This window comes from Coturnix japonica, chromosome 2 (genome assembly GCF_054131305.1).
Source record: "Coturnix japonica strain WE chromosome 2, WE-NBRP24, whole genome shotgun sequence".
In the NCBI taxonomy this organism is placed as follows: domain Eukaryota; kingdom Metazoa; phylum Chordata; class Aves; order Galliformes; family Phasianidae; genus Coturnix; species Coturnix japonica.
Window position 1 is genome coordinate 11199917 of NC_140664.1, and position 25238 is coordinate 11225154.

The window sequence follows — 25238 nt, forward strand, 5'->3', positions numbered from 1 at the left end:
CCCCTCCCCTTCCCCTTCTTCCCTTCTTCCCTTCCTCCCTTCCTCCCTTCCTCCCTTCCTCCCTTTCCTTTCCCCTTCCCCTTCCCCTTCCCCTTCCCCTTCCCCTTCCCCTTCCCCTTCCCCTTCCCCTTCCCCTTCCCCTTCCCCTTCCCCTTCCCTATTGGAGTCAGTGAAATGAAGTGACACACATTTAGATACCAAAGAAAGGGAAAAATTATCTAAAGATTTTCAGGAAATTTATTTGTTAGTGTGACAGTGGAGTCTGATTGAGAGCGTTCGGAACTGTCCTTAATTTAGGTTGACTGTAAACACAGTGTTTCCTTCTGGGACTGTGAATGACTTTTGGAAATGTGTGTTTTCTAATGACTGCTTTATGATCTAGAAGAATATGTCAACTTACATTTTAGAATGAGTGGCTTGTAACTCAGCCTGGGAATGGATGGGGTTTTTGCTTGTCGCTGAGAGAACCGAGAGAGATTTTAAATACTTCTGCATCTGTAAGTTAATTAGTTTCTGTTTGTTACTTGTCTGGGCTGTGAACATTAATACTCATGCGGAGTGGCAATGCAGCTCGGTGAGACAATCAGCTGACTTTATCTTCCCACCATTGCCAACTCTTTGACACTGACTGACATCCTAAAACAAGGAGCAGAATGGCTGGACAAGAAAGTTGCTTATTGAGACAATTAGTTTCCTGAAATAAACAGAGCAATTTTACATCAGCAGGCCTGTTCCCGTCCCTAGAACAATGCTGGGCATTTGCATCAACTAAATGAGGTTAGTGTTTTGCAAAGTCTTCTGGAAGTCTGCGTGTCACTATGGGCACCAACAGATAAAGGCAATGTGATAAAGGCTGAGGTCATGGAGAAGAAAAAGGAAGGAAAGTGAGATCTGAACCAGATATTTTTTACTGCTGTGATGATTAATTAAAATGATGTAATTACTCCTATGCTAATTTCCCTTTCCCTTGCTCTGAAATTTACCTCAAACCAACATTTTGTTATCCAGTGTTTTTATTCATTTTCTCTTACCAGTGTAGGAGCTGAGCTGACACACTGAAGCTACTCTAACAGTCCTCAGAGTGGAGCCAAACATCTGTAGGCTTCAAAATGAAAGGCAAAGGCACGGCAGGAAAAAATTTAGGCAACTGTACTGGATTTCCTTCCAAATTTACACAGTGTTTTATTCAACAAAGTGTGGCAAAAACTAGATTTTTTAGTTTTGTTTCATATTGGAGTTACTGCCTTACTGACTTCTGAGTGACAATGTTGAACTACATTCAAGAAATGATATATTTTTATTTACTTGCTTATTTCTTTCCATTATCTTTATTGTTTATAGCTACTATTTGAACACATACAAATATACATGCATGTTTTTCTTTAGGGGTTGACTGCACGTGTCCCTGGCGTACAGTGTGTGAGCTGAGTTCATTGCTAGCAGGAGCACTTGTACATGCAGTGCTCCCCTTCCCCTGAGCTCACCAGCACAGACATGCACCCCCTGACATAAACTTTTGTTCTTCTGAACAGTCACATGAGCCTAAATATTCTTTATAAATTTTAGAGAGAGAAGGGAAAAAGACATTGTTGGTAGGTTTGTTTTCCAAAAATTCACCCAATTTCAAGATATGAACAAAGCCATCACCTGAATGTTCTGGTATTTGGGCTGCACTGTTATTTTTAGTGGCCAAGAGCTTGCTGCATTTGGCATCACATCCCCTGCTGAAATGTCCCTGGTGTATCCCATCCTTCACGGACATGAAGCAGAAAGATGGGGGTATCAGGCAACTCTCTTCAGCCCTGAATATACCCATGCTGAAAGAAGGGCGTGTAGGACAGAGGACATATAATCTGTTATTGTTTTGGTCCTTCCTGCCTACATCCATTTGTATAAAATATTAACTACAAATTGTCATTTTCCTAAATAATTCAGCATGTACAGAGTATAAAGAGACTTTAAATAGTCTGGTGAATTTCATGCAATATATTTTTTAAAATTTTTAATTTTTTTTTTTTTTTTTTAATAAACGCAACAGCTGGATGTGATAATCTTAGAAAGTGCAACAGTGTGAGTAATTCATTTGCTGTTTTCAAGAGACAATTAGCTTTAATTACCTGATCCAAAGAAATGAAGTTAATGTGGTGCAACAAGGAAATACCATGCCCCATTAGCAAAAGATGTTTTCAGTTAAACCGATGTTGTGGTGGCACACTCATGGTTTGCTTACGTGAATAAGCTTTTCTTAGGAAAAAAAAAGTTAAGATCTCGATTCTGAAATCCTTGCTGGAAAAGTAATTTTACTCTCATCTGAAATGTTTTTTAGGGCAAGATTTGAGAGAATACCTTTGGCTAAGATGAGGTGATGGTGGAGTCACACGGACTTTAAGTAAGCAGTAGGCAACTTTAAGTCCTAATTCAGTGTCCACCATTATTAAACAGCTTTGAGAACAAATATGCACAATACTCAAATCTAAACTGATAATTGATAAATATTTTGTATGTATTACATAGTGTGGACATGATCTCTTCATTCTTTTATTTACATATATATATAGATATGTGAAAGTGAAAAGTTCATTCATGTTTCTTTCACAAAGGGAAAGCCAACAAATGATGTAAATGAATCATGTTTCATCATCCTTCACCTTTGGCTCTGTACTACAGAAAATAGTGGCCAACATCAAACCACAGAATTGGGCTAGATGATATGATTTATTACACAGATCTCTTTTCCTCTTAGATAGTTACACAGCATATGGGGCTGTGGAACTGATACTTTCCAAACACATTGCAATTATTCATTAAAAAAATAGGGTCTGGAGAACAGTTGATTTGTCAGCCTCATATCTTTCCACAGGAAGGTGATGGAGCAAATAATCCTAGAAACCATTTACAGAAATGAAGGACAAGAAGATGACTGAGATTATTCTGTTGAGATTTCCAAAGGAAAAATCAGAGTTAATTAATCTGCTAGCCTTCTGTAACGATAATTTTCCTCAGTCAATAAGGGGAGGATAGTGGGTATTTAAATTGATGTTAAGCTGACCTTTAATGTTATCTCCCATAACAGCCTCATAGATAAATTGAAGCAGTACAAAGTAGAGAGCTGCACAATGATGAGGCACAGAAGTAGCTGAAATTCCAGTATCAAAGGATTGTGATCAGTGAGACTATATTCAGCTGGAAAACAGTCACTAATGCTGTATTCAAGGGATTGAGATTGGGGCCAGCACTTTTTAACCTCTTCATTAATGACCTGGTGAAGGGAAAAAGCACACTTTCAGCAGTTTTTCAGATGATACAAAATGAGAAGGAGAGGCTGATCTGCCAGAGGGCTGTTTTGCCATTCAGAGGAACCTCAGCAAGCTGGAGAAATGAACTGACTGGACTCTAAAAGAGTTCAGCAAAGGGAAATGCCAAGTCCTGCCACTGGGGAAAAACAGCATCAGGAACCAGGACAAGCTGGGGCATACCAGCAGGAAGGCTGCTTTGCAGAAGAGGCTCTGGAAATCGTCAGTTTATCCAGAAATACTGCCCTGTGATGAAGCTGGCTAAAAGCCTCCTAAGCTGCCTTAGGCAGAGTATTGCCAGCAGGTCAAGGGAGGTGATCTTTTCCCTCTGCTTAGCCCTGCTGAGACACATTTGGGTTGCAGCTCATACCATCTGAACCTGGACATGTGGAGGACAGAAGTTCATATGCAACTTCTGTATCTGTCCTGCATCTTCCTTTTCCTGCATCGGTTGTAGAAAAAGTAGGCATGTTTGCTCTTTTTCCAGTCTGATCTTCAATAAAGAAGACTTTATCATACTAAAGTATGAATACACTTCCATGAGTGTACAGTCTGTTCAGAGAAACTGGTGTTGTAATATTAAAACCACAGAGTTTACTTCCTCTATAAGGACCTGTTCTGTTCTGACATGTCTCACCAGAGTAATATTTACTGTTTACTTTATTGCTTGCCTAATGCATAAGCTCAAATATAAACTTAAAGAGGTAATAGGTTAAAGTCTTTTCCACTGAAAGCAATGAGAATTTTCATATTCATTTCAAAAGAGCCAATATTTTACTCTTTGTATATGGCATAACAATCTGCAGGATCTATAAAAGGATGCTCTCTAATGCATCATTGATATCAACAGATTCCAAGGATTATAGCAGATGCAAAGTCCAGTTTTACGCAAAGTGCATTTAAATTTCTATATTGCAAGTGACAGAGCTCTTTCATAACCACAACAACTTGGTCTTCTCCTTTTTCCACTTTGTTTATTTTGAGGATATTTATAGATGTGGAAGCTACAGAAATAAAAAAAAAAAACATAGATGTTTCGAGCTATAATAAAGTTGTTTTCACTCAGTGAAAAAGCAAAAACCTTACACTTCTGAAAAGGACACTGTAGTGTTGCATTTATTTATTCTCTGGGCAAAGAGTGGCTCCATTTTTTGCTTTTCTGCAACACTTTTTTTTATTATTATTATTATTATTTTTTTTAAATCCACTCTGTGAAATTAGGTTAGCTGTGTGCAGAAAGTGCTCCAATTAATCTCAAACCAAAGTGAATTTGGTCATCTTATTTATAAACCTGTCAGGACCAAAACCTGTGGAGAAAAGAATGATTTATCTAATGCAACACTACTGCATAGCTTTAGGTAAGGCAGGGTTTGTAGGACTGCAGTCAGTTCTGGGAATGCTGTTCTGTGTCCATAATCTTCTTCCCTTTGAGTTCTTCTGCAAATAAATCTCTGTAGAGGAGAAACACTTTTCTCTCTTCTACACAGGTCCAGTAAACTACAACCCAACTGTAACTCTAGCTGCTTTGTGGCCTCCTCAAGGACCTCAGAGAAGTCTTGTTGGCTGCCAACTCTTCCCCATAGGTTGCTGTGGTTTTCTTCCTCCAGCCATGCTTCTTGGGCTACCTCCTTTAACTAACTACAATTGCTGCAAAAGCTTTAAATTTAGCTTAGTAGCTGCAGTTCTCTTCTCTAGGATTAAATAGGGGCTAAACCATTGCTTCTGTACTTCACTGGAAGAGTGTGAGTTTCCTTTGCTAGTAAGCCAAGCTTTGAGACATGATTTTCCTTTCCATAATGAATTTACAATTGGATGTGCTGACAAATGAGGAAGGTGTCACTTAACACTTCCCAGGGGGGAAAAGAGGATGTTCACATCATGAAGATTCACATTAGATTATCAGCACAGGCAGGAATCCTTGATTTGTCCATGGTTCCATGATGACCTTCACAATCCTCATCTCCCTTCACAGAATTATAGAATCATAGAATCATTAAGATTGAAAAAGACCACTAAGATGAGCTAGTCTAACCATCAACCCAACACCATGATGCCCCCTATGTCCCTCAGTGCCCCATCTACGCTTCACCAAAAGTGAGAAGTATTATTTTACAAAGTGCTCACTGAGAACAGAATTACCCCATCTGCAAAAAAGATTAGACTGCATAGTCTTCTGTACGGAGCCCATCTTGGTACACATGAGCTACAGTTAACAGATTAAGTCCTTATACCCCAGCTATTAATGCTATAACAATCTGTTATTAATAACGAAAAGTAAAGATGGAGATCTAAGTAGTCTGCCAAATTCCACTTGGTATGTGCTGATCAGTCAATAGCCTCATTTTTAGCATGTTTTTGCTCAGTTTTTCCATTGCGCCCAGCGTGTACCCAGCCCACAGATAACAGCTAAGTCTACATAGATCCACCTTTCTTTACATAATTGCGTTTTCTATTCACAGAAGATCAAACATAGCATAGACGCACACACGTTGTGCTGTGTTCAGATGATCTGAGCAGCAGATTATTGCTACTTGAGCAGGAGCTAAGACCATTCATAAATAGACTAACAAGATGAAAAAAAAAGTAGAGTTCCCTGTGCTTTGGGAAAATATTGAGGATATTGAACATGAGACAAAATATCTCCTTGTAGAACATGAGTTAAGAGTTTCCATGACCTTTGTTCCATGCTGTCAGTCTTCAGCGCAGGTTTTGTCTTTACAGGATGGTGTTATCTCATGTCACCACTTGGTTCCGGTCAGAGCTGGCCCCTTGTGACACAGCAGAGGAGGCAGCCTGGCAGGTCACCACTGATCCTCAGTCTCCGTATCACCTAGCACTCTGTCTCTAGCTTTGTTTATGCCAGCTTACAGATACTAGCTACATGTTTCCATCCATTACCACCCCCACTTGCTTTGGTGACAGTGTTAAGCACTCCAATTTCTATCATTCATGCTCTTGAGAGCACAGAAGGCTTTTTACTTGGTCATGCTTTTTTGCATTTTGACAAAGGATTAACAAAATATAGTATCCCAGAAAGGATGTACTGGGCATGTAAAGCTCTAAGACACACTGGCGATGCACACATGCATTTCTGAATAGCTAAAAATGTTAGAAGCGCTTACAGGGAGAAATAATTCTGTTGTAAATGTCAATTTTGTTGCTTAGGTTTTGCTTTTTCCCACTAATGGTACCCTCAGGTTTAGGGTTTTTTTAGACCCCATAGATCAAATGGGTTTAGGGGTAGAGCTAGGTCCTATTTTGGGCTGGGAACACAAAGAACCTGAGACTGGGGGCTATTTAATATGGGACTTGTCATCCCTGATCATTGTGGTCCCTGTTAAGACTGATACAGCTGTTGTTTGCCAGCATTTTAGGACTATGGTGGGAACTGAGAGATCATAAAGGGTTTCAATAAGCCTGTGAAGTCCTTGAGATGCAGCTGACAGCACATGCTACCGAGGAGTTATTTGTGTGCCAAAATGCAGGATTGCTACATGAAGATTAGGAAATTGGCCTTTCTGCTGTTTTCTGGTGACCTCTGAGATTTGTTGAGAACTGAAAGTATGAGGAAGCCAGTTGCAACGCTTGCCAGCCTGAAGCAGCTGCAATACTGATCCAGTTTTTGGCAGTTTTGAGGTGCTGGATCTGTGTGAGTTGCCTGCAGCCCTTTGCCATCAGGACTTGTTCCAACACTTGCAACTGAATACGCTGGGTGTATACCTGTGGTCACTCCCTGGCTCTCATTTTGACATCTGAAAAAAGGTGCCACAGAGGCTGTTATACGATCTGTAGGCTTTCTAGGGATGCTTTTCAAATCAAGGAAACCCTCCGTGCTCCAGCAACTGGTTTGTTTTTGCTTTGCATCTGTGTGAAGGTCCTCTGCCGTAAGAACAACCATCTGCTTTGAAAAATATATGCTAAGCTGCAACTCTGAGATCTAGTCGTGATGGACAGGAACTTCCTTGAGAACTTCTGAACAGAGATCTCTGAGAAATCATATGGTTCAAAAACTTGAAATTTCATCCCTTTTGTGTCAGCATACTCCTTTCCCCAATGTTTGGTTCTGTATCACTGAGGAGACCAGATAAAGTGCATTAATTACTAAGTCGTATTGAAATGTTATTCATATTGATGGCAGCGCAATCTTGTTATTTGAAGCATGAATATTTGAACATTTTAGATACAGCAAATCCAGCAAATACAGATTCTGTGGATTGGTTACGTGATGTTCATTAATTTGCTGGGTTGTGTTTTAATTTCATGAAGAGTAGCTGACATACATCTTTATTCATAGATATGTAGGTCTGTATGTATCAGTAGTTGCTTGGCATGCTGAACATCTGTTTAAAGATGGGATTCAAAGGCATGAATAAACAGAATTTTTTAATCTGTTTGTTTTTCCTTCCACCATTGCCTAATGACAGTGTTGGTATTTATTTAGCTGGTTCTGAATGTACAGCCAGGGTAAGGTAATATCAATGAATTACTCCTGTGAACAGATGGCGAAGGAACAGCCCCACATAGCCAGAGGAGCAGTAAGTGGGTAAAACCCATTTTTTAAGTGTACCAGATTTTCCAGCTTGTTTGTGTGGTCTGTGAACAAGGACTTAAATAAACTGCTTGAAAACTTTAAGTTCAAACATCCGACTGAATTTAGATCTAAGAGTTTCTGGTCTGTTGATTCAGCCTTTGAATCTGTTTTGCTTCACTACTGCTCAGAAGCAGATGTAGAAAGTGTGTTTATGCTATCAGATAACATATCTGCCTAGTTTACACCTGGTCCCCTGCTGAAATGTTAGTTCACTCCTGAGGTTCCTTTTCCAGTGAACAAATCAAAATGTTGGTGTGGTTCTGGAGGGGATTTTTAATGTATTTTTATGTATTCTGGAGGTCACACCTTGGATCCCTTTGCACTGTGCAAACCTCCATCATTCCCCCATAGGCTTTGTTCTCTGCTCCCCTGAGCTTCTACAAGGACACCTCACCCTACTGTATCACACTACTGCAGACACTTTGAGATCAATTCTTCCGCTACTCCACTGTGACTTGAGTCCAAAACAGATGTGCAGTCAGATGCTTTGCAACACGGACATACCAAGTATTGGCCTCAGATGTAGGGACTGCTATCTGGGATGACATGTATGTGTTCATGCAGTAACATTCACTGTTAAATGCCCCCAAAAGTGTCATTAGGAGCCAGGGATGCTGTTACAATCATATTACTGACATCAGAGCAATGTAGTCCTAGCCACCAACTGAACTGTCAGAAAGGATGTGCTCCACAGCACCTCCTGAACAGTGAGCTATATGGATCATACAATCATAGAATGACTCGGATTGAAAGGGACCATACAAACCACCCAGTTCCAACTCCCTGCTATGGGCAGGATTGCCACCCACCAGACCAGGCTGCCCAGGGCCCCATCAAACCTGGTCTTGAACACCACCAGGAATGGGGCATTCATAGCTTCTCTGGGCAGTTGTGCCAGTGCCTCACCAAACTGGATCAACTGGACTAAACACTGTCAGTAAACGTCGAAGGCATGGGGTTCGAGGAAAATCTGATGTGGATTTCAGGCATCTCTGAGTCTGTAGCGATCATGGTAGACCACCTGTATTTACTCATGTTATGCAACTATGAGACTTCATGCCAGACAGGTAGTTGCTTTCTCTCATAATCGCCTTCTGTTTGTCTTGCAGCAACAACTAGATGAATAAAATAAACTCAAGAGTCCACTGAGTTGGACAAATGATAGACAGTAGTACCAAACAGTTTCCCTTTCCAGATATACTCTCTGAGTGCTACTCTACAACAACTATAGTATTTGCTGTAGCTCTTGATTAGAAAATATGATTATACAAAAAAGAAATAAGAAAGGAAGGATAGGGAAACCTAGTGTTTCACTGGTGATGTTTCAATTTTTTTATATCTGAGCCGTTTACAATGAATGTTCAGCTTTTAGAGGGGTGAATTTATTATCCCCATCTTTGGAGACTGGAAGAGAAATTCTCCTCCATAGAGGCATCCCTCACTACTCTGTATCATCCAAGTGCAGGCAGTCAGATGTCTCTCCAGAGACTACTTGAATAAAGTGCCAGTTCCAGAGGAATGCTGTTGAAATCCATATTGAGTTGGGCAATAGTTCAAGAAAATATCATTCTCACTGTGTTTATATCTGCTCCCTTCCTATTAGGCTTTGAAACTCGTATGTGAAGACTGACATAGAAAATACAAATGGACCAAGGTTTGAAAAGCAAATGGAATAATTCTTTGCAACTTTTGAAGGGTATACTTTAACTGTGCAGCACAGCCCCAACTTAGAACATAATGCCATAGATCTAATGTCATTACACTCATGATTACATGGGCTAAAAAGAGCTGGCAGAACTGGGGAAGAAAGAAAATATGGTTTAAGCCAATTCAAATGGAAATTCTTGCAGTTATTGTACTCAGTGCTTTAATGCCTCTATAACAAATGGGAAAATGAGAAGTGTTAACATGCTGCCTATATAAATAACTTGCTAGAATTGAGAGGAGGGGGAAGAAGTTGCTACTCAGAGTCTGGAATAAAATTAGACAGTGTCTCGTGTTTGTCTCTTCTCACTTTGGCTTTTTGCAAGCTTTTCTCACTGCTTTTTAAGAGCACTCTTCATTCTTACAGTGGCCCTCCTGTCTATGCTGCTCTGCTCCCTCGTGCATGGCCTTGAATATTGGCAGCAAAGTGGGACTCTCTAAAATGATAATCTTGGTACTGCCTGGATGAACAGACCTCAGGATCAGCCTCCTGCTCTTGTTCTCTTTTCCTGGCACCATACTCCTCCCTGCTATGTAATGGGGTAGAAGCATGAGGAAAGGGATGGGGAACAGCACATCATCATTGGCAGTGGACTGCCACCCCGTTGACAGAGTTTGGGGTGACTGGGTGGACACATGCAGTTCTGACTGTCCAAACCAGAAGGGCTGTGAACCAGACCCAATTTGGAAGCTGCTTAGACTCTCTGCACAGGACACTGTGTGTACTTTAACTTTTAGGGCTTAATTAGAGAGGTGAAGCTTGGATACCAGTCCAGGCATGCATAACACTCAGTCTCTTCTGTTCAATGCTGCCTAATGCAGTCTGTCTGCTCCACACTGTGGGAAATTGGCAGTTTCTTCACCTGTGGCACAGCTGAGCTTGGTCTTCTATTAAGAGGTCTGTAAGAGAGGAACTGTCTAATACTCCAAAACTTTGCAATAAAGGGAGCTGCCAGCCTGCTTTTCCCACCTGACTTCATAAATGTATGTAAAGGATCTTTTGTGAGTGCTTAGAATTTGGAGGCCAATACCCTGCTTCTTCTCTCACTTATAAACTTTCCACGAAGTTAACCAAGATAAACTTAATAAATTTGGGCATCCACAGTATGATACATAAATAATTGATATTGCTGTCTCTGTTCTTTGGCTGTTGTATGTCACTTTTCAAAACTGTCACCTCTCCTTGCATTCTCCTACACAGCTTCATAGTAACTTAAATGTCCACCAGAGGTACTTCTGGAAGGTCCACCCCAATATTTACACAAGGGCCTTATAGCAAGTGGGCAACAGCAGCCTTAGAAGCAGAGGTCCTGAAATATTTTCTTTCCTACACTTAGTTTTTTAACTGGAGTCTTCCTCTGGAACTCCTTGCCAAAAGGCTTTAAAAAAGATACTAAGATAATGTTGCGTTTTTCCTGCAATGGAACATGATTGGTCCAGTGAGGATACTCATATTCACTGGTTTTTGACTTGGTAGCTCCTTGGTCAAACTATCAAACTATTTAATACGCTGGTATGTCCTAGTATCCATTGCATGCCTATTGCATGCAAAAAATGTTCATATATTTGTTCAAATACACGAAGTCTGTGATTTAAATGTTCCAAGCATGGAATAGGCAGTCAGATATTGTTGCTATTAATTTCTTCATTGATTGCTTTACAACAGACACAAACACAAAGTAAAGAGATATATGAAGGGCAAAATGATTCATGTGTGCATATACATGAATGTATAAAATAAACATAGGAATATATATATTTCTGCGTAAATGTATATATACACTTACACACAGAAAGGAGACAGACAAAGCAAGCAAGAAAGATATACAAAAGCATCATAAAAATGCCATGGTTCAATTTTGCACTACTTACATGTTGCCTTCTTGTTTCATGACTTGAGATTGTAATAGAGCTTGGACTGTGTCTTTTGGCAGCATTATTCCTAGCAATGGCCAGGCTGAAGAAATACAGTAAAAGATTATTCTGAGTAACAGGAAGCAATAATTCACACCAATGTGAAGTTAAAGAAACTTCAGCCAGACTTAATTCTGCAAAGTCTTACTCTATTTCTTTCCCTGACAATTGGATAGATTTGGCTAGTAAACCACAGTGTCTTGTTGAATGTTCAGTGTTGTATTTCCGAGAGCAAAAATGAAGGCATTCTGTACATTAAATAAATAAAAAAATAAATAAAAGAAGAAGAAAAAAGAAAAGAATAAAGAGCTGTCGTGTGGAGCCAGTTGTGCCAACACAGCTGATATTTCATGGAAGTGTTGATGTGATTCTGCACAATTATTTTTTAGGATATTTCCTTAGTAATATTCTCCAGGAGATCACGTGAAATATCTCTTCAACACATTAAGAACAAGAAAAAATACTTGTATTATTAAGACTGCCAAATCAAGGACTCATTAAAAGGTCAGAATGCAGGTTGCTGTCCATTAATTCTGTCCTATTGGGATGAAGTGGACAATTCTTGATTTTCTTCTTACTTTTCGCAAGTCTGACATGTGTCAGAAACAGAGCTCTGGGGATGCCAAAAGAACTCACCCAATCTGACTGTGCTATGCCTGAAGCAAAATCTGAAATAATAATAATAAAAAAATAACACAGTTCACTAAGGCATTTGGGAATATCTTGTTGGTACAGAAGAGGTTCAGTGTAGGTACCATTTCCTGAACTGAGTTCCAGGAATAATGGCACTCTTTCTTTTATGGAAAATAGTTTGCAGAAAAGCCATATTCTAAAATGTTGTTAGAGCTCAGGGACTGGCCTCTTCTTGAGTCTGAGTAAGTCAAAGGGTGACACAACTTCCAGAGCAATTGTTGCAATTGGTCTTTTGGTTCCAAGAAGTAAGACTGAAACTTCTCTACCAGTTTGAAAATGACACGAGTCTCCTTGTAGAGGCAGACCTGAATTTTGTGATTTCCTTGCATCCAGCAGCTACTATGCCTGCAAATTTAGATGTTCTAATATTCAATTCAGCACAGTGCTTAAAATACCTTAATCTTCCCTTTAATTATTTTTTTTCACACAACATCCCACTTTCTCCTGAATAATTTTGGATTATTCCAATACTTATTTAAATTGAAGAGTAAATTGAAAAATTATGCCTATGTACCTGCAGGGAATCTGTGTGTGTGTTTTGGTTGTTTGTACAGCATAAAGGCTTTCAATGGACTTCTGTTAGTTCTTGCAGAATCTCCCCCTTAGAACTAGGGAAACATGGTGGTCCAGTGTTGTCTTTCTCGGGAACCTCATAAGATGAAGACAGTATTCATGGCATCGGGGGCTCTTCATCTTAGACAGACAGACGACCTGAACAGGGGAGGACCGGAACACGTTGCTCTTGTACGTTTGACACAGAAATCTTCCCATATGTACAAAGGCTAGTTTGTCTCTTTTGAATACAGCCAAGCTCCCTGGAAACCTGCACAGAAAAAGTCAATAGTGATAAATGGGGAAAGTGTAGAGATAAGGGTGTGGGCCACATCCTCAGCCTGACAGTAATTTAAGGGTTTAAAGCATGGCCTCTTGACAGTAGGTAGAAGTTGCATAGCAACCTAATTTTGGTTCCCATGAAAACAGTAAGCAAAAGCAGCTCTCTTGTTTACTTGAGCATTAGCCTTGCTACCCTTCCTCTCCCATTTGAGAGGGTGTCTCTGAATCCTCCTCCTACGTACAACCAACAGAGCGGTTATGTCTTTAAGCACTTTGGCAGTTATCTCCTAATCTTTGGTTGCAAGCTTCTGTACACACACTGTCTCTTCATGAAACACAACCATGCCTGAGATAAATGCACTCTGAAAGCATGTCCCCACCTCCCAGTGCACTTTTGTGTGAAGTGAGATGGGGCCTCTTGTAGTGTCTGGATTTTGCTTCCTAATTCCTCTACTCTGTGGAGGGGAATGCTGTTAAGATATTCCCTTCTGCCAAAAATGAGCCGATAGAGTGGGTGTTTGTTATCTTCTTGTAACCGTGGAAACAGACAAAAATTAGTGGGTCGAATACAACCAGACTGTTTTCAGTTTCTGGAAGGCTGAAGGGATCCCTTTCATCCTTGTCTTGGCATTGACAGTGTTGGTTCTACTATTGGTATGAATCAAAGTTATGTTTACTGCAGGGAATGTTTTCACTGGGATATTGATCACTGGATCACTGCAGTGCACCTAGCTTAAGGCAAGTTTGTTTCTCTTGACTTCTGGGTTTTTTTTCTTTCATTTGTTTTCTGCAAAACCCCACATTTAGCCGTCCTCTGTAATATACGTGCCTTATTAAAGTCGCAACCTGTCTATGACATCACTGCAGCATACATCTGGATAGTGCATTATGAATACACTCCAGGAAGCCCTGAGTGCAATTTATGGGAATCATTTTGTAACTTTTATATTCTACATTAGTTTTATATTATTGTAAATAAACAGCATGTAAAATATATTATAAACTTTGTGCAAATTGTGCTAGTACCTCCTAAACGAATGTATTCACTTGCAAGCATACAGATCACAAATCATCATTAATGGTCTGTACTTTAAAACTGACAGCATAAGTACTAACAACTGAAAACTTACATCCAGACTACAAAACATGCTTTCCTGAGTCCCAGACTTTATGGTTTATGTACAACTCTCTTGGGTCTCTCTATTCTTGGGATTAAGCTATATAAAAACGTAGGGATAAACTAGTTACCGTCAGAGCAGAGCTCTGGTCTGTGGTGGAAGGTCACAAATACCACAAAATCACTCCTAATGCCCTGGGTCAGGTGATGTGTCCAGGCAGACACAGGATTCAAAGAACTTCACCTTTTCCCGCAACAGTTTCAGAGCAGCAGCTGAAGCTCAGCTGTATTGTGGTCAAACTGAAGCAATCTTTGGTTTCTGTGATTCATGGAAACAAGCCCTGGGCTTCATATGGGCTCCACCTCTGCCACGAATCTCCAGAGGGCTGAAGGCTGTAACTGCATCCCACTTGTTCTGATAGGCTCCTACACAATGTCCAGCCATATCTCTTCCACTATGATAATGTGTGGAAAAGGTAGAGCAAGTGTGTGTATGTAAGAACCCATGCCGATGCCATCATCAATCATTTCTGACTCTGCATCTCTTGAGCATGATGAATAATGTCTAGAATTAGGTCTACATGTTTACAGATGTGGACGGTGAAGGACAGCACACCCTGTGTGCTGTGTCTATGTATACAAATAAAAGGAATCAGTATCATGCAAGATAACTGAATTATTTTCTGAATGAAGTATTAAATGTAAACATCTTCAACAGTTATACGTATCTTCAAGAGTTATACACATCTATATTTAGTATATATGCAAATATAATGTATATGTGCATATATAATATGTAAGTGCATAAATATATATGTATAAAATATGTATATACATTCATATATGAACAGGTAGATCTGTGTTCTTATGCATGTATTTACATAAATGAATGTTTGTATACATATACATGCCTAAATACATTTATATATTATTTATATATTTGTGTGTGTATATGTACATGTACACATCATGAATCAGAGAAAATACTGCAGACTACCTCTTGGTTCCCACATCTGTTTCCCTGCAGGCCTCTCTGCTAGCGTGTTTTATCTCGGTTTCCCAATTTTGTGGCACATCAAAAATCTTCCTTAGCATTTACTCAGAATTCATACTGTAATTGCTGTCAGAGCCTGGCCTCTTGTAAGGAGTCACTTGGAAACTCTCCACATGAATGTGAGTTCAGAAAGTGAACCCTAATGAGCCCTTTCCTCCTCAATTAACTCACCATGGAAAACAGTCAGGTGCTGGCTGCTTTACTCGCACTTCTGCAGTCTGAGATGGAGGGGGGGTGAATGCTGGAAGGTTTGCACAGATTTAGTAAACTACAGAGCTTGGGAAAGCTCTCTCTTGGGGTAGGTAAATGCTCAGGATATCCGTCAAAGTTTATCTTTCCTTTGCAGATAGGCATATTCCTTCTTTCAAATAATCTCTCTCCCTCTGATAGGAGTAGTGAGTGCCTCTAACTTCTGCTTTTTTGGGTGTCCTGCTTCCATCAGAAGGGAAAAAAGCACTTAAAGAACATTATTTGGCAGGATTTGTTACTGTTAGTTATTAAATAAGTGTGGTTGATTGAGCTCTAATGGTCCTTTGCACAAATGTCAGAAGCAAATATCCTGAAACACAACAAATTATTTTACTGAATTCTGTTGGAACCATAGAAGTGGAGAGAAACAGATAAGATGCTTACCCATAGAAAAGGGAAAGAGACTGAAAGAAAGGCTCAGCAGCTGGCAAAGAGTTCATTTTGTTGTGTTAAAAAAAAATCCAAAGGAATGGACAGATCTGTAAGGTATCATGAGGACTTGCCTGGTTTCCTCCTCTTCCTTAATGGCATCAGCAGGTCAGCCTAAAACATTGCTGGCAAATGTTGTCTGTCCTGTGATGACAGTTGTGGAAAGCCTACAGTCTCCCTGGATAGCTTGTTCCAGTGTTCATTTATCCTTACCGAGAGAAAGCTTTGTTTAATATTTACCCTTAATTGTCCACCTTTCTTTAAGCATATCAGATACAGAGCATAGTGGACTTCCTGCTCTTTTGCAATAACTTGTATTAATTAAGAGACTGTGAGCAAGCCTTCTGTGTCCTTGGCAGAACATAACCGTCTTTTAAAACATGGAGATAAAATAGCATAGAACAGCATGCTACCACTCAGTGGTCTGCTACTCAGCTTGATTTCAAAGGCCTAATGTGGCTCATTGTCCATGTAATGAAGTCAGTAACTCTTTTTTAGTTCACGGTGACTTCTGCTCTTTTTCACTGTAAGGAGAAGGAAATTTTGAAACCGTAGGACAACTGAAGTGGTCAACATTTTGAGATTTGTGTGGATGGCTAATCTTTAGAATCAGATTTTGCAGTTACAGTAATATCATTATAATTAATTTAGATAAAACATTAGTAGAAAGCATTTTAATCTTGTATTCAAATTGTTAGCAGAGATTAAACTCTTCATAACATTGACACTATCATCAAAATGATGGCTTACATTTGGTGAATGGCGGATCACAGATCTGAGATACCAGATTATTTATAGATAATAGTATAACTGAGAAGCTATTTGAATAAATTTGAGTTTGCAGTTCTGTCTTGCTCTAAATACGGACATTCTGGTGGAAGGATCTCAACCAGTTCCTTAGTAGTATCTTTGTTGCAATCGTAATATCCTTAGAACTTCACTTGGGTATTTTATTTTCAATTGGTGAGTTGTTTGGTTACATTATGCTTTGTCCCTTTTGTGTGTACCAGCCTATTTGGGGTTAACAAATGAATTAATTGTCTGACTGGACTGAATTGTCTATCTCCATGTCTTCTTGATAAGACCTGGTGGCAGGACGGGCATTGATCTTTTCTCTATCCATGTTAAATTTTATTAGGACCATTAAAGTTAATAACGCTTAACGTAGGTTTTGCCTCTTATAGCAAGAATAATTTCCAAATCCATTTTACCTGTTAGGGGGGTAGTACTGTAAAAATGCATGAGGATATATACAGAGCTGACTAAATGTTGTTAAATCATAAATGCTAAACCAGGAAAATACCTACTGACTCTAAACAGCGTATCTAGAATTACCATAGGATCAACTATGAGGAATCTATGATAGATTAGACAGGGTGCCAGAAATATGAAGTTTGAAACTATTCAGACCATAGTCATACAGCAGTACTATTCTTACGGCAAGAGAAATTTCTCTCGGGTCCACATTAACTTTTTTTTTTTTTTTTCTTTAATTCTATCTGACAGAAATGTTTTTGTGTCTAGAATTAAATCTATCATTTTATGGGCTATACAGGAGACTTCCAAGGCAATGCTAACTGCATGGATGGAAATGTGATTGCTTTAAGGCCTTTCAGTGGTGTGGAAATTTGCTGACATATTTCTGATGCAAATGCAAGTCCACGTTTATGTGCATCACTTACAGTTAATCAAAAGCTTTGTGTTACTTGCTGTGGATAGGGCTTATGTTAGGATGAATTGTGTTCAATATATTAAGTAAAGATCTAAAAAGGAGATGATGTGACAGTTTTCTGATAAGAACAGCTAGAAAGAGTAACAGAATTATCTCACACTACTACATTTCTGGATGATGAAATGACAGATGAAACTCCATTTAAAGTCACTATAAAGTGACACTCAAGAGAAAATGAGTACTGTATTTACATACCCAGAACTACTACTACCATGAAAAAAAAAAGAGAATCTGGAGTTGTCACAGTCAGTTTTATGTACTCACAACAGCAGACAAATCAGAAAATAAAATGTAGGGTTTTTTAGTATGAAACATGGAACAAAACAGACATAATTATTCCTCTACAAACACATGATGTGCCCTCATCTCAAATACATCACATAGTTTCTCATTTCTTCCTTCTCTTCCACAGGATAAAAAGATATTTTTTATAGATACAGGTATCTTAAATATAAAAGTTCATCAGAAATAGTAAAAAAAAAAAAAAAAGATACTGTGTTGTAGAAGAAGCAAAGTTTCACCAGCCTGGAAACTCCTCCAAGAAGTATATAAAATTATCAGATATATGCAAAACGGCAGTATGAAATGATCTCTCTTAACACAATCAGTAAAGGATATCAGATGTAACATATAGAAGTCTATTCAATACAGCATCAATAATAAAAAGGAAGCATTTCACCAAAAAGTGTGATGTTACAGTTGCGCTAATTGTGAGAGTTCAAATGGTGACTAACCAAACTTATGGCAGAAAAAAATCATGGCAATCTACTCAGCACAGAGATTCCATCTTTGGCTCCGAAAGTTCATGAGCCATTCAATTGTGGAATTTGGTGAATACACTGGGGAGATATATCCCTACACTGCCCTTGTGTTCTGTGTTAAGCATTCATGACTGACATAGACAAACACTGGTGCTTTATATCTTAGCTCAGCTTGGCTGCTCAAAAGCCCTTATGGTTTATCAAGACCAGTAAGGTGACAATCAGAATGAAAAGAAGCCACAAATATCTGTTAACAGCTAAGCAAGCAGCTGGCCTTCATCTATATGATGTTAAGTACCTGTCTCACAGCAGGATAAGTCACCTCCAGGCAATGTCTATCTCTACACTGATTTTGAAGGAACCTGGAAAATTAGCTTAGACTAGATGCTTGAAGCTAAGAGAAAAAAATCTGACATCTTGTGAAAAGGAGGGACAACCTTCAAGACCTAAGAGCTCTGAATTAAGCAGTGTAGGACTGCAACGTTGTGCTGTTGCCTCTGCACAAAAAAGTATGGATATAAGGAAATGCAAATATCCATGAAAGTCAAGTGAAAAGAATCAGCGTCAAGCATTCAGCATTGCTCCTTTTCAATTTGTTGAAATGAACTTGTTAAAATCTCCCTTGACAGCAGTCTGTTTACAGCATATTCCTTCATCTTCATATTAGCCTTCCTTGCCAGTTACCTTGTTTCAGTGTTCTATAACATTTCACCCACCCATCTACTAAAGGCAATTTAGCATCCTTTGTCACTTCCCGTCCTTTCTGGAGTGCAGACAGTGACAGTCCAAGTCCTGCATAATAAGTGAAAGAAACCTTTTCACTGCGCTTGGAACCTTCCGGAGAATTCTCATTCCCTTTAAGAAAGATCCCTCAGACTCTTCAAGAACTGATGACCACATCATCCTGCTTGTGAGATCAAGCTACCCCAGCCTAAGATTTGAAACCAAACCGAAGTTTACCTTCTGTTGAGTAAAGGTTCCTTTCCTAACCATATGACTACTGATCACCCTGCTCAGGCAAATGGATCTTTCTGTCAGGGTCTGACCAGAAATGTCTTTAAAACAGGCACATTCCCATGCAAAATTATCTGACCCACTGCAATGTCTTTGTCTGAAGCCCATTTATAATCCCACATCCAGCTTCACCTTTTAGACTGTGTTTTATTATTGGGTCTCCAAGAAGTGATTTTAACACAGTTTTATCATAGGGTGCTTATTTTAATTCCAACACTTCATCATCTGTGATATGAGCCAGAACAACTTGGCTGAGACATTTCTCCTGAAGTCCCTATGAACTTACTCTTTCCATCTCCATCTCACTGACATATGTAGTCTTTGACTACATTATACATGCACTTGAATTTTAAACCCTTTGAAGTAGGGACTGCTTGCAATATTTTAATATTTTAAGACACAAAGGAGTAGTTACAGCAACCAACAAAAAGACTTAAAAAATATAAGTGGTGGTAAGCTGCCTCCTTGAAATTTGTAGGAGAGCACTGTTTCTCTGCCCTTTACTGGACATACAGATCACAAATGCTGAACGAGTAAAAAGAAACCTCTAATATCCAGAGCAGACAATTTATCTGGTTGGGAAAATGCTACCATCATTACACATATCTGCAAAAGCAATTCACTTAGCATGTAAATGGCTTTTTCAAACCTTGTTCCTGTGTGGCTGCCTTTTTGCAGCATGATTGCTTTTTCTGCCGTCTAACAGCAGTTAATGGAGCTGCAAATTGTTATCAGCTTGATATTACTGCAGAGCCAGCTTACACAAATACCTGATAAGCACTGTGACACAATTCAGTGAATGAAAATTCACTGTATGGAGTTGTTTCCTTTTACCTTAATGCGTTCCAGACCACTTGGACAGCTCACTTAATGAATCCCATTTTGTGGCGGACAGCTGCGTTTGAGAGGCTGCCAGCCTGGGGCCCCTGTATGATGACCCAGGTGAGATCCTGCGACAACCAACCAGGTCATGATGACTGTCTCGGAGCATAATGCAAACCAACCCCGGAGGGATGATAATTATAACAGGGCTGAAGCACTTAAAAATCCCATGTTTTGTCAGGCCCCATGCACAGTGCAGTGAGCAGCAGCGTAGTAAAAAGTGCTTCTGTGGCAGCTGCACTGGCTGCTGATCTGTTTCTTGGACTGTTACCGGCATGTCTCTTACTCTGAGTAGGCACAGTCACAAAACAGCAGCTATTTTTTAAGTGTTGAAGTACCTCATTGTATGTAGGGTGTTTTTTTTTCACATCCTGTATGCCAGATAGAGAAAGGTTATCACTGTTTTAACAGTGTAGAGTTGAGATGGAGTCATCTCAGCTGTGTCCAGCCACCTGAATATGTTGCTTTTCAGCCTCTCTAGAGTGAGCCACAGACTTTTCTGAAGGCTATACACCCCATGATAATGTAGACATCTGCTCTGGATGGGATTCACTGCCTTTTATCTGTGTTTCTCTCCCTGCTGATCATGGCTGGGATGAGTACAGGGGCACTAAGAAACCTGGGCACTTTCTAAAAGCATTTACACATCCAAAGATGAAGATCACAAACTTAATGGCTTTAAACCGAAAGAGGGTAGATTTATTCTACATATGAGAAAGAAATTTTTTACTGTGAAGGTGCTGAGACACTGGAACAGGTTGCCCAGTGAGGCTGTGGATGCCCCTGCTTGGGAGGCATTCAAGGCCAGGCTGGATGGGGCTTTGAGCAACCTGGTCTAGAGGAAGGTGTACCTGCCTATAGCAGAGGGTTGGAACTAAACTATCTCAAAGGTCTCTTTCAACTCAAATCATTCTATGGTTCTATAACTTAAGAATGCTTTCCATACAAACCCATCTCTCAGGGAAATGAGTGCTCTAGCAAGGCTGGGATGGGATGCAGGACCATCCTGCTCTGTGATGAGTCCAGGAGACCTTATCCCTTACACTGCATCAGTGACTGGAGTGATTCTGGGTGGACACACCATTCAGTCTCACCTTGTGTCAGTGGCTCCTAATCTCATCAAGTTGTGCCTGGGGTGAAGGATCTCTCTCTGGCAGGAGACGAAAAGTTCTCTAGGATTTTTTCGAATGAAATTACTGGATTTTAGTTAGACATTATTGAATGAGGTGCAATGACAGTCTGAAAGTTGTACAGCTCTAGGGAAGATTTAGGGTTTCTGGAGAGTCAAAAGTTCTGAAAATTTGAGGCTTTTGTAAATAGCGTAGACAAATTGCTGGAAAAGTGTAATTTTGCAAACCAGTCAGCATCAGCAGAAAAAAAAAAAAGGGGGTCCTGTTTCCAATCCATGTGACTCTAAGATTAATTCTTTTCTGTCTTTTTTTGGGTACTTTTAATTGCCTTCTCTTACTAACTTCTTGTTTGTGTATAGTATGTATGATGGCCAAACTGTTAAACAGAATCAGTGTTTCACTTCGGGTATGGCCATTCTTCTGTGGAAGCAATGCGACTCCTGCAGAGGTGAAGGAGGAAAAGAAATTGGAAGAAAAAAGAAATCTGGCAACCAACTTACATAGGTTTTCCTTCATGGCAGGGCATCTACATAAACTTTTTCTCTTTGAAACATTTCCGTCATAGTTACTAAAGTTAGTTTGTAAACAACTGAAGTAAATATGCATGTACTGTTAAAATAATATTATTAGTTTTCTCTTTTTAGGAACCTTGCAGAGCACTGCATTCTGATGCCATTCCTGGACTACAGACTCATCCTCTGGACCACCCTTCAGATCTATTTGTACAGCACCTAGCACTAAAAGGACCTACTTTTCCTTTAGCCCTCAAGCTGTGTAAATACACATAAACAGTAATAACTGGCCACCAATGCACTTCAAAGAGGACCATAGAGATCAGCAGAGGTCATATCCTCCTTAATGCCATGAAAACAGCAGTAGTACCCTTGAAAATTAGTAATAGTGGAAAGTGATAGATATTTATTCCTGAGAACCAGCTTTCTGCTTCTTGAGAAGAAATCAATCCACACTTTGTGAGAGAAATACATCACCTCTCTAAATTTAGACTGAAAACAGGTAGCCTCTCTACTCATGAAAGTATGCATTCACTGCCAGGGTACACAGTGGCTGGCTGAAAATTTGCATGTAATTATGCTGGTATTTAATTTACCTCTTGGAATTAAGATTCAGTAAATTTTAAGGGGAGACATGGTAAGGACATAATGAGGATTTGTAAATTCAGTAAACTCTGCCTGTCCCTTGCCTGAATAAATTTGGACTTCTAAAAAAAACCTGCATTTATTAACAATGGATGTATAATAAAAATAATCATAGAATCATAGAACGGCCTGAGTAGGAAAGGACCATAATGATCACCTAGTTTCAACCCCCCCGCCCATATGCAGGGCCAACCAACTGCCAGACCAGGCTGCCCAGAGCCACATCCAGCCTAGCTTTGAATGCCTCCAGGGATGGGGCATCCACAGCCTCCTTGGGCAACCTGTTCCAGTGTGTCACCACCCTCTGAGTGAAAAACTTCCTCCTAATATCTAACCTATACCTCCCCTGTCTTAGTTTAAAACCATTCCCCCTTGTCCTATAACTATCCACCCTGACCTGAGGGACACCGCTTGTGACCGGCCTCCACCCTGACACAGAAATAATACACAGTATCTAACATTTTTAACATTGCACTTATCTGTTTCTCAAGCATAGAATCATTAAGGTTGGGAAAGACCTCCAGGTTCATCCAGCCCAGTATCCACTTACCAATATTTTCCCACTAAACCATGCTGCTTTGTACCACATCTACGCATTTCTAGAACATCTCCAGGTATGGTGACTCCACCACCTCTTTCAACAGCCTGTTCTGGCACCTGACCACTCTTTTGGAGAAAATTTTATTCCTAATATCCAACCTGAATCTGCCCTGGCACAATTTGAGGCCACCACCTCTCATCCTATTGCTGTTACCTGGGAGAAGAGCCTGATGTCCACCTCACCACAACCTCCTTTCTGGGAGCTGAGAGCAATAAGGTCTCCCTGGAGCCTCCTCTTCTATGACAGAACAATCCCAGCTCCCTCAGCCACACCTCATAAGATTTGTGCTCCACACCCTTCACAGCTTCACTGCCCTTCTCTGGACACAATCCAGGGTCTCAGTGTCTTTCTTGAAGTGAGGGGCGCAAAACCAAACACAGTACACAAGGTGCAGCCTTACCAGAGGTAAGTTTAGGGAGAAGATCACATCCCTGCTCCTCCTTGTCGCACTGTTTCTGATACAAGCCAAGATGTCATTGGCCTTCTTGGCCACCTGGACACATGTTATTTATTTGTTTATGTTGAAATTTGACTTACAGTGGCTTTGTAATGACAATTAACAAACAAACAAACAAAAACAACCAACAACTTATAGAAGGAAGAACCCAGGACCCCCATGGAGAGGGATGTTAGGCTCTTTACCACAATTTATAAGTGTTGACACTAGGAAGAAAAATACATTTTGTGTTGCTCAGCCTGTAAGATAAGGTCAAGGTGACGTATGAAGTTGGTACTGGAAATTTCAAAACTGCCCCAGTCATACTTAACAGTGTGGAAATTTAGGTAAACTTTGTGTTGGTTTTTTTTTTTTTAGATCAAAGAAGTAGTTTTTCTAAAATAGCTCAAGTTAACAGATTATGAAGGAACAGAGCAGATTGGGTGGTCATGGTGATCTCTATGATCTACACAGTTTCAGAGCAGGCAAATTTCCAAATAGAAAATACGTGAACTATTTCTGTGTGCCTGTACACAGAAATAGAGGAGTGTGCTTATAGTCAGTGGAGAAAAACAGAACGCTTAGAGCAAATTCAACTTCTATCAAAAACTAACTATCAAAAACAGGCCTGGTGACTCTCTGGGGTGACTTGTCCCCCTCCGTTGCTGCAGCAGGCTCCTGTCAGCCACTCATCTGTCTTGGGAGTATTAAGGAGTGCAGAAAGCTGAGAGCAGTGAGGAAAGTTGAATGGCACAAGTCCCTCGCTAGTCATATTAGGACATGTTTCAAGAGGTGGGACTTACTCTTGCATTTGTCAGGGTGGGTCAATCCTTCTGACAGTCCCTGTGGAGCAAGGGGCTGCCCTGTTTGTGGGCAACCTTCAACCACATGAGCACACTCGCATACAGTTCCCAAGTGTGTCTTAAGGTTAGAAGAGGCATGGGACCATTCTCATTCCTGCTTCAGGTGTGACCACTCTGCTTTGGAGGTAAAACGGTCTGGTCAGTAGGGTGGAGTCTGTCTGACTCAGTGTGTAAGTATAGACATATAGCCTAAAAGCCTCTGTTGTCAGCAGCATGTTTTTCCAATCTCTTGAAAATAGTGGTGAGTAAAATTACTGTAGATGTACATTAGCTTGGCTTTTGTAAATTGTTTTGTATTGCAAGGCTAGCTAACACGCTTAGTTCAGCAGGAGCAAAACCAGTAGCATTTTGTTTAAAGGCTGTTGTATGGAAATAATGTAATTTCCATCCCTTTCAAACTGGAACATAAGGGAAGATCATTCTTTATTGCAGTCTGTTACCCAGATGCAAGGCATGACCTTGAAGTGTAGACCTTCCCTTCATACACTGCTGCTGACATCTGAGCCCATATCAAAGCTGTACATTAATCACTGCATCTGGTAGTGAATTCATCTCATCTAATGTGTGCCATACTTGCGTATTCCAAGATTATACTTTCGGTTGCATCTTCAGTAACTCCAAGGCTGTAAACTCACGTCTGAAATCTAAAATATGACATTATGACTTGTGTATTGATCTATCCAAAATTTCCTCAAATGCAAAAGATTTTTCAGGTCCTTGAACTTTTGCACTTGTTAAAATTATTCCATGTATATATACACTATATATATATGTATATATATTC

The 25238-nt window shown here is 39.9% G+C and overlaps 1 long non-coding RNA gene across 1 annotated transcript; it reads right to left on the bottom strand.

Moving 5' to 3' along the window:
• Positions 1–235: 235 nt before the first annotated feature.
• LOC107310484 (uncharacterized) lies at positions 236–23382 on the bottom strand. Its single transcript, XR_004306288.2, has 4 exons — positions 23309–23382; positions 12710–13018; positions 11461–11545; positions 236–5257 (listed from the first exon to the last, which is right to left on the bottom strand). It is a non-coding gene; the product is annotated as an uncharacterized LOC107310484 (long non-coding RNA).
• Positions 23383–25238: the final 1856 nt, after the last annotated feature.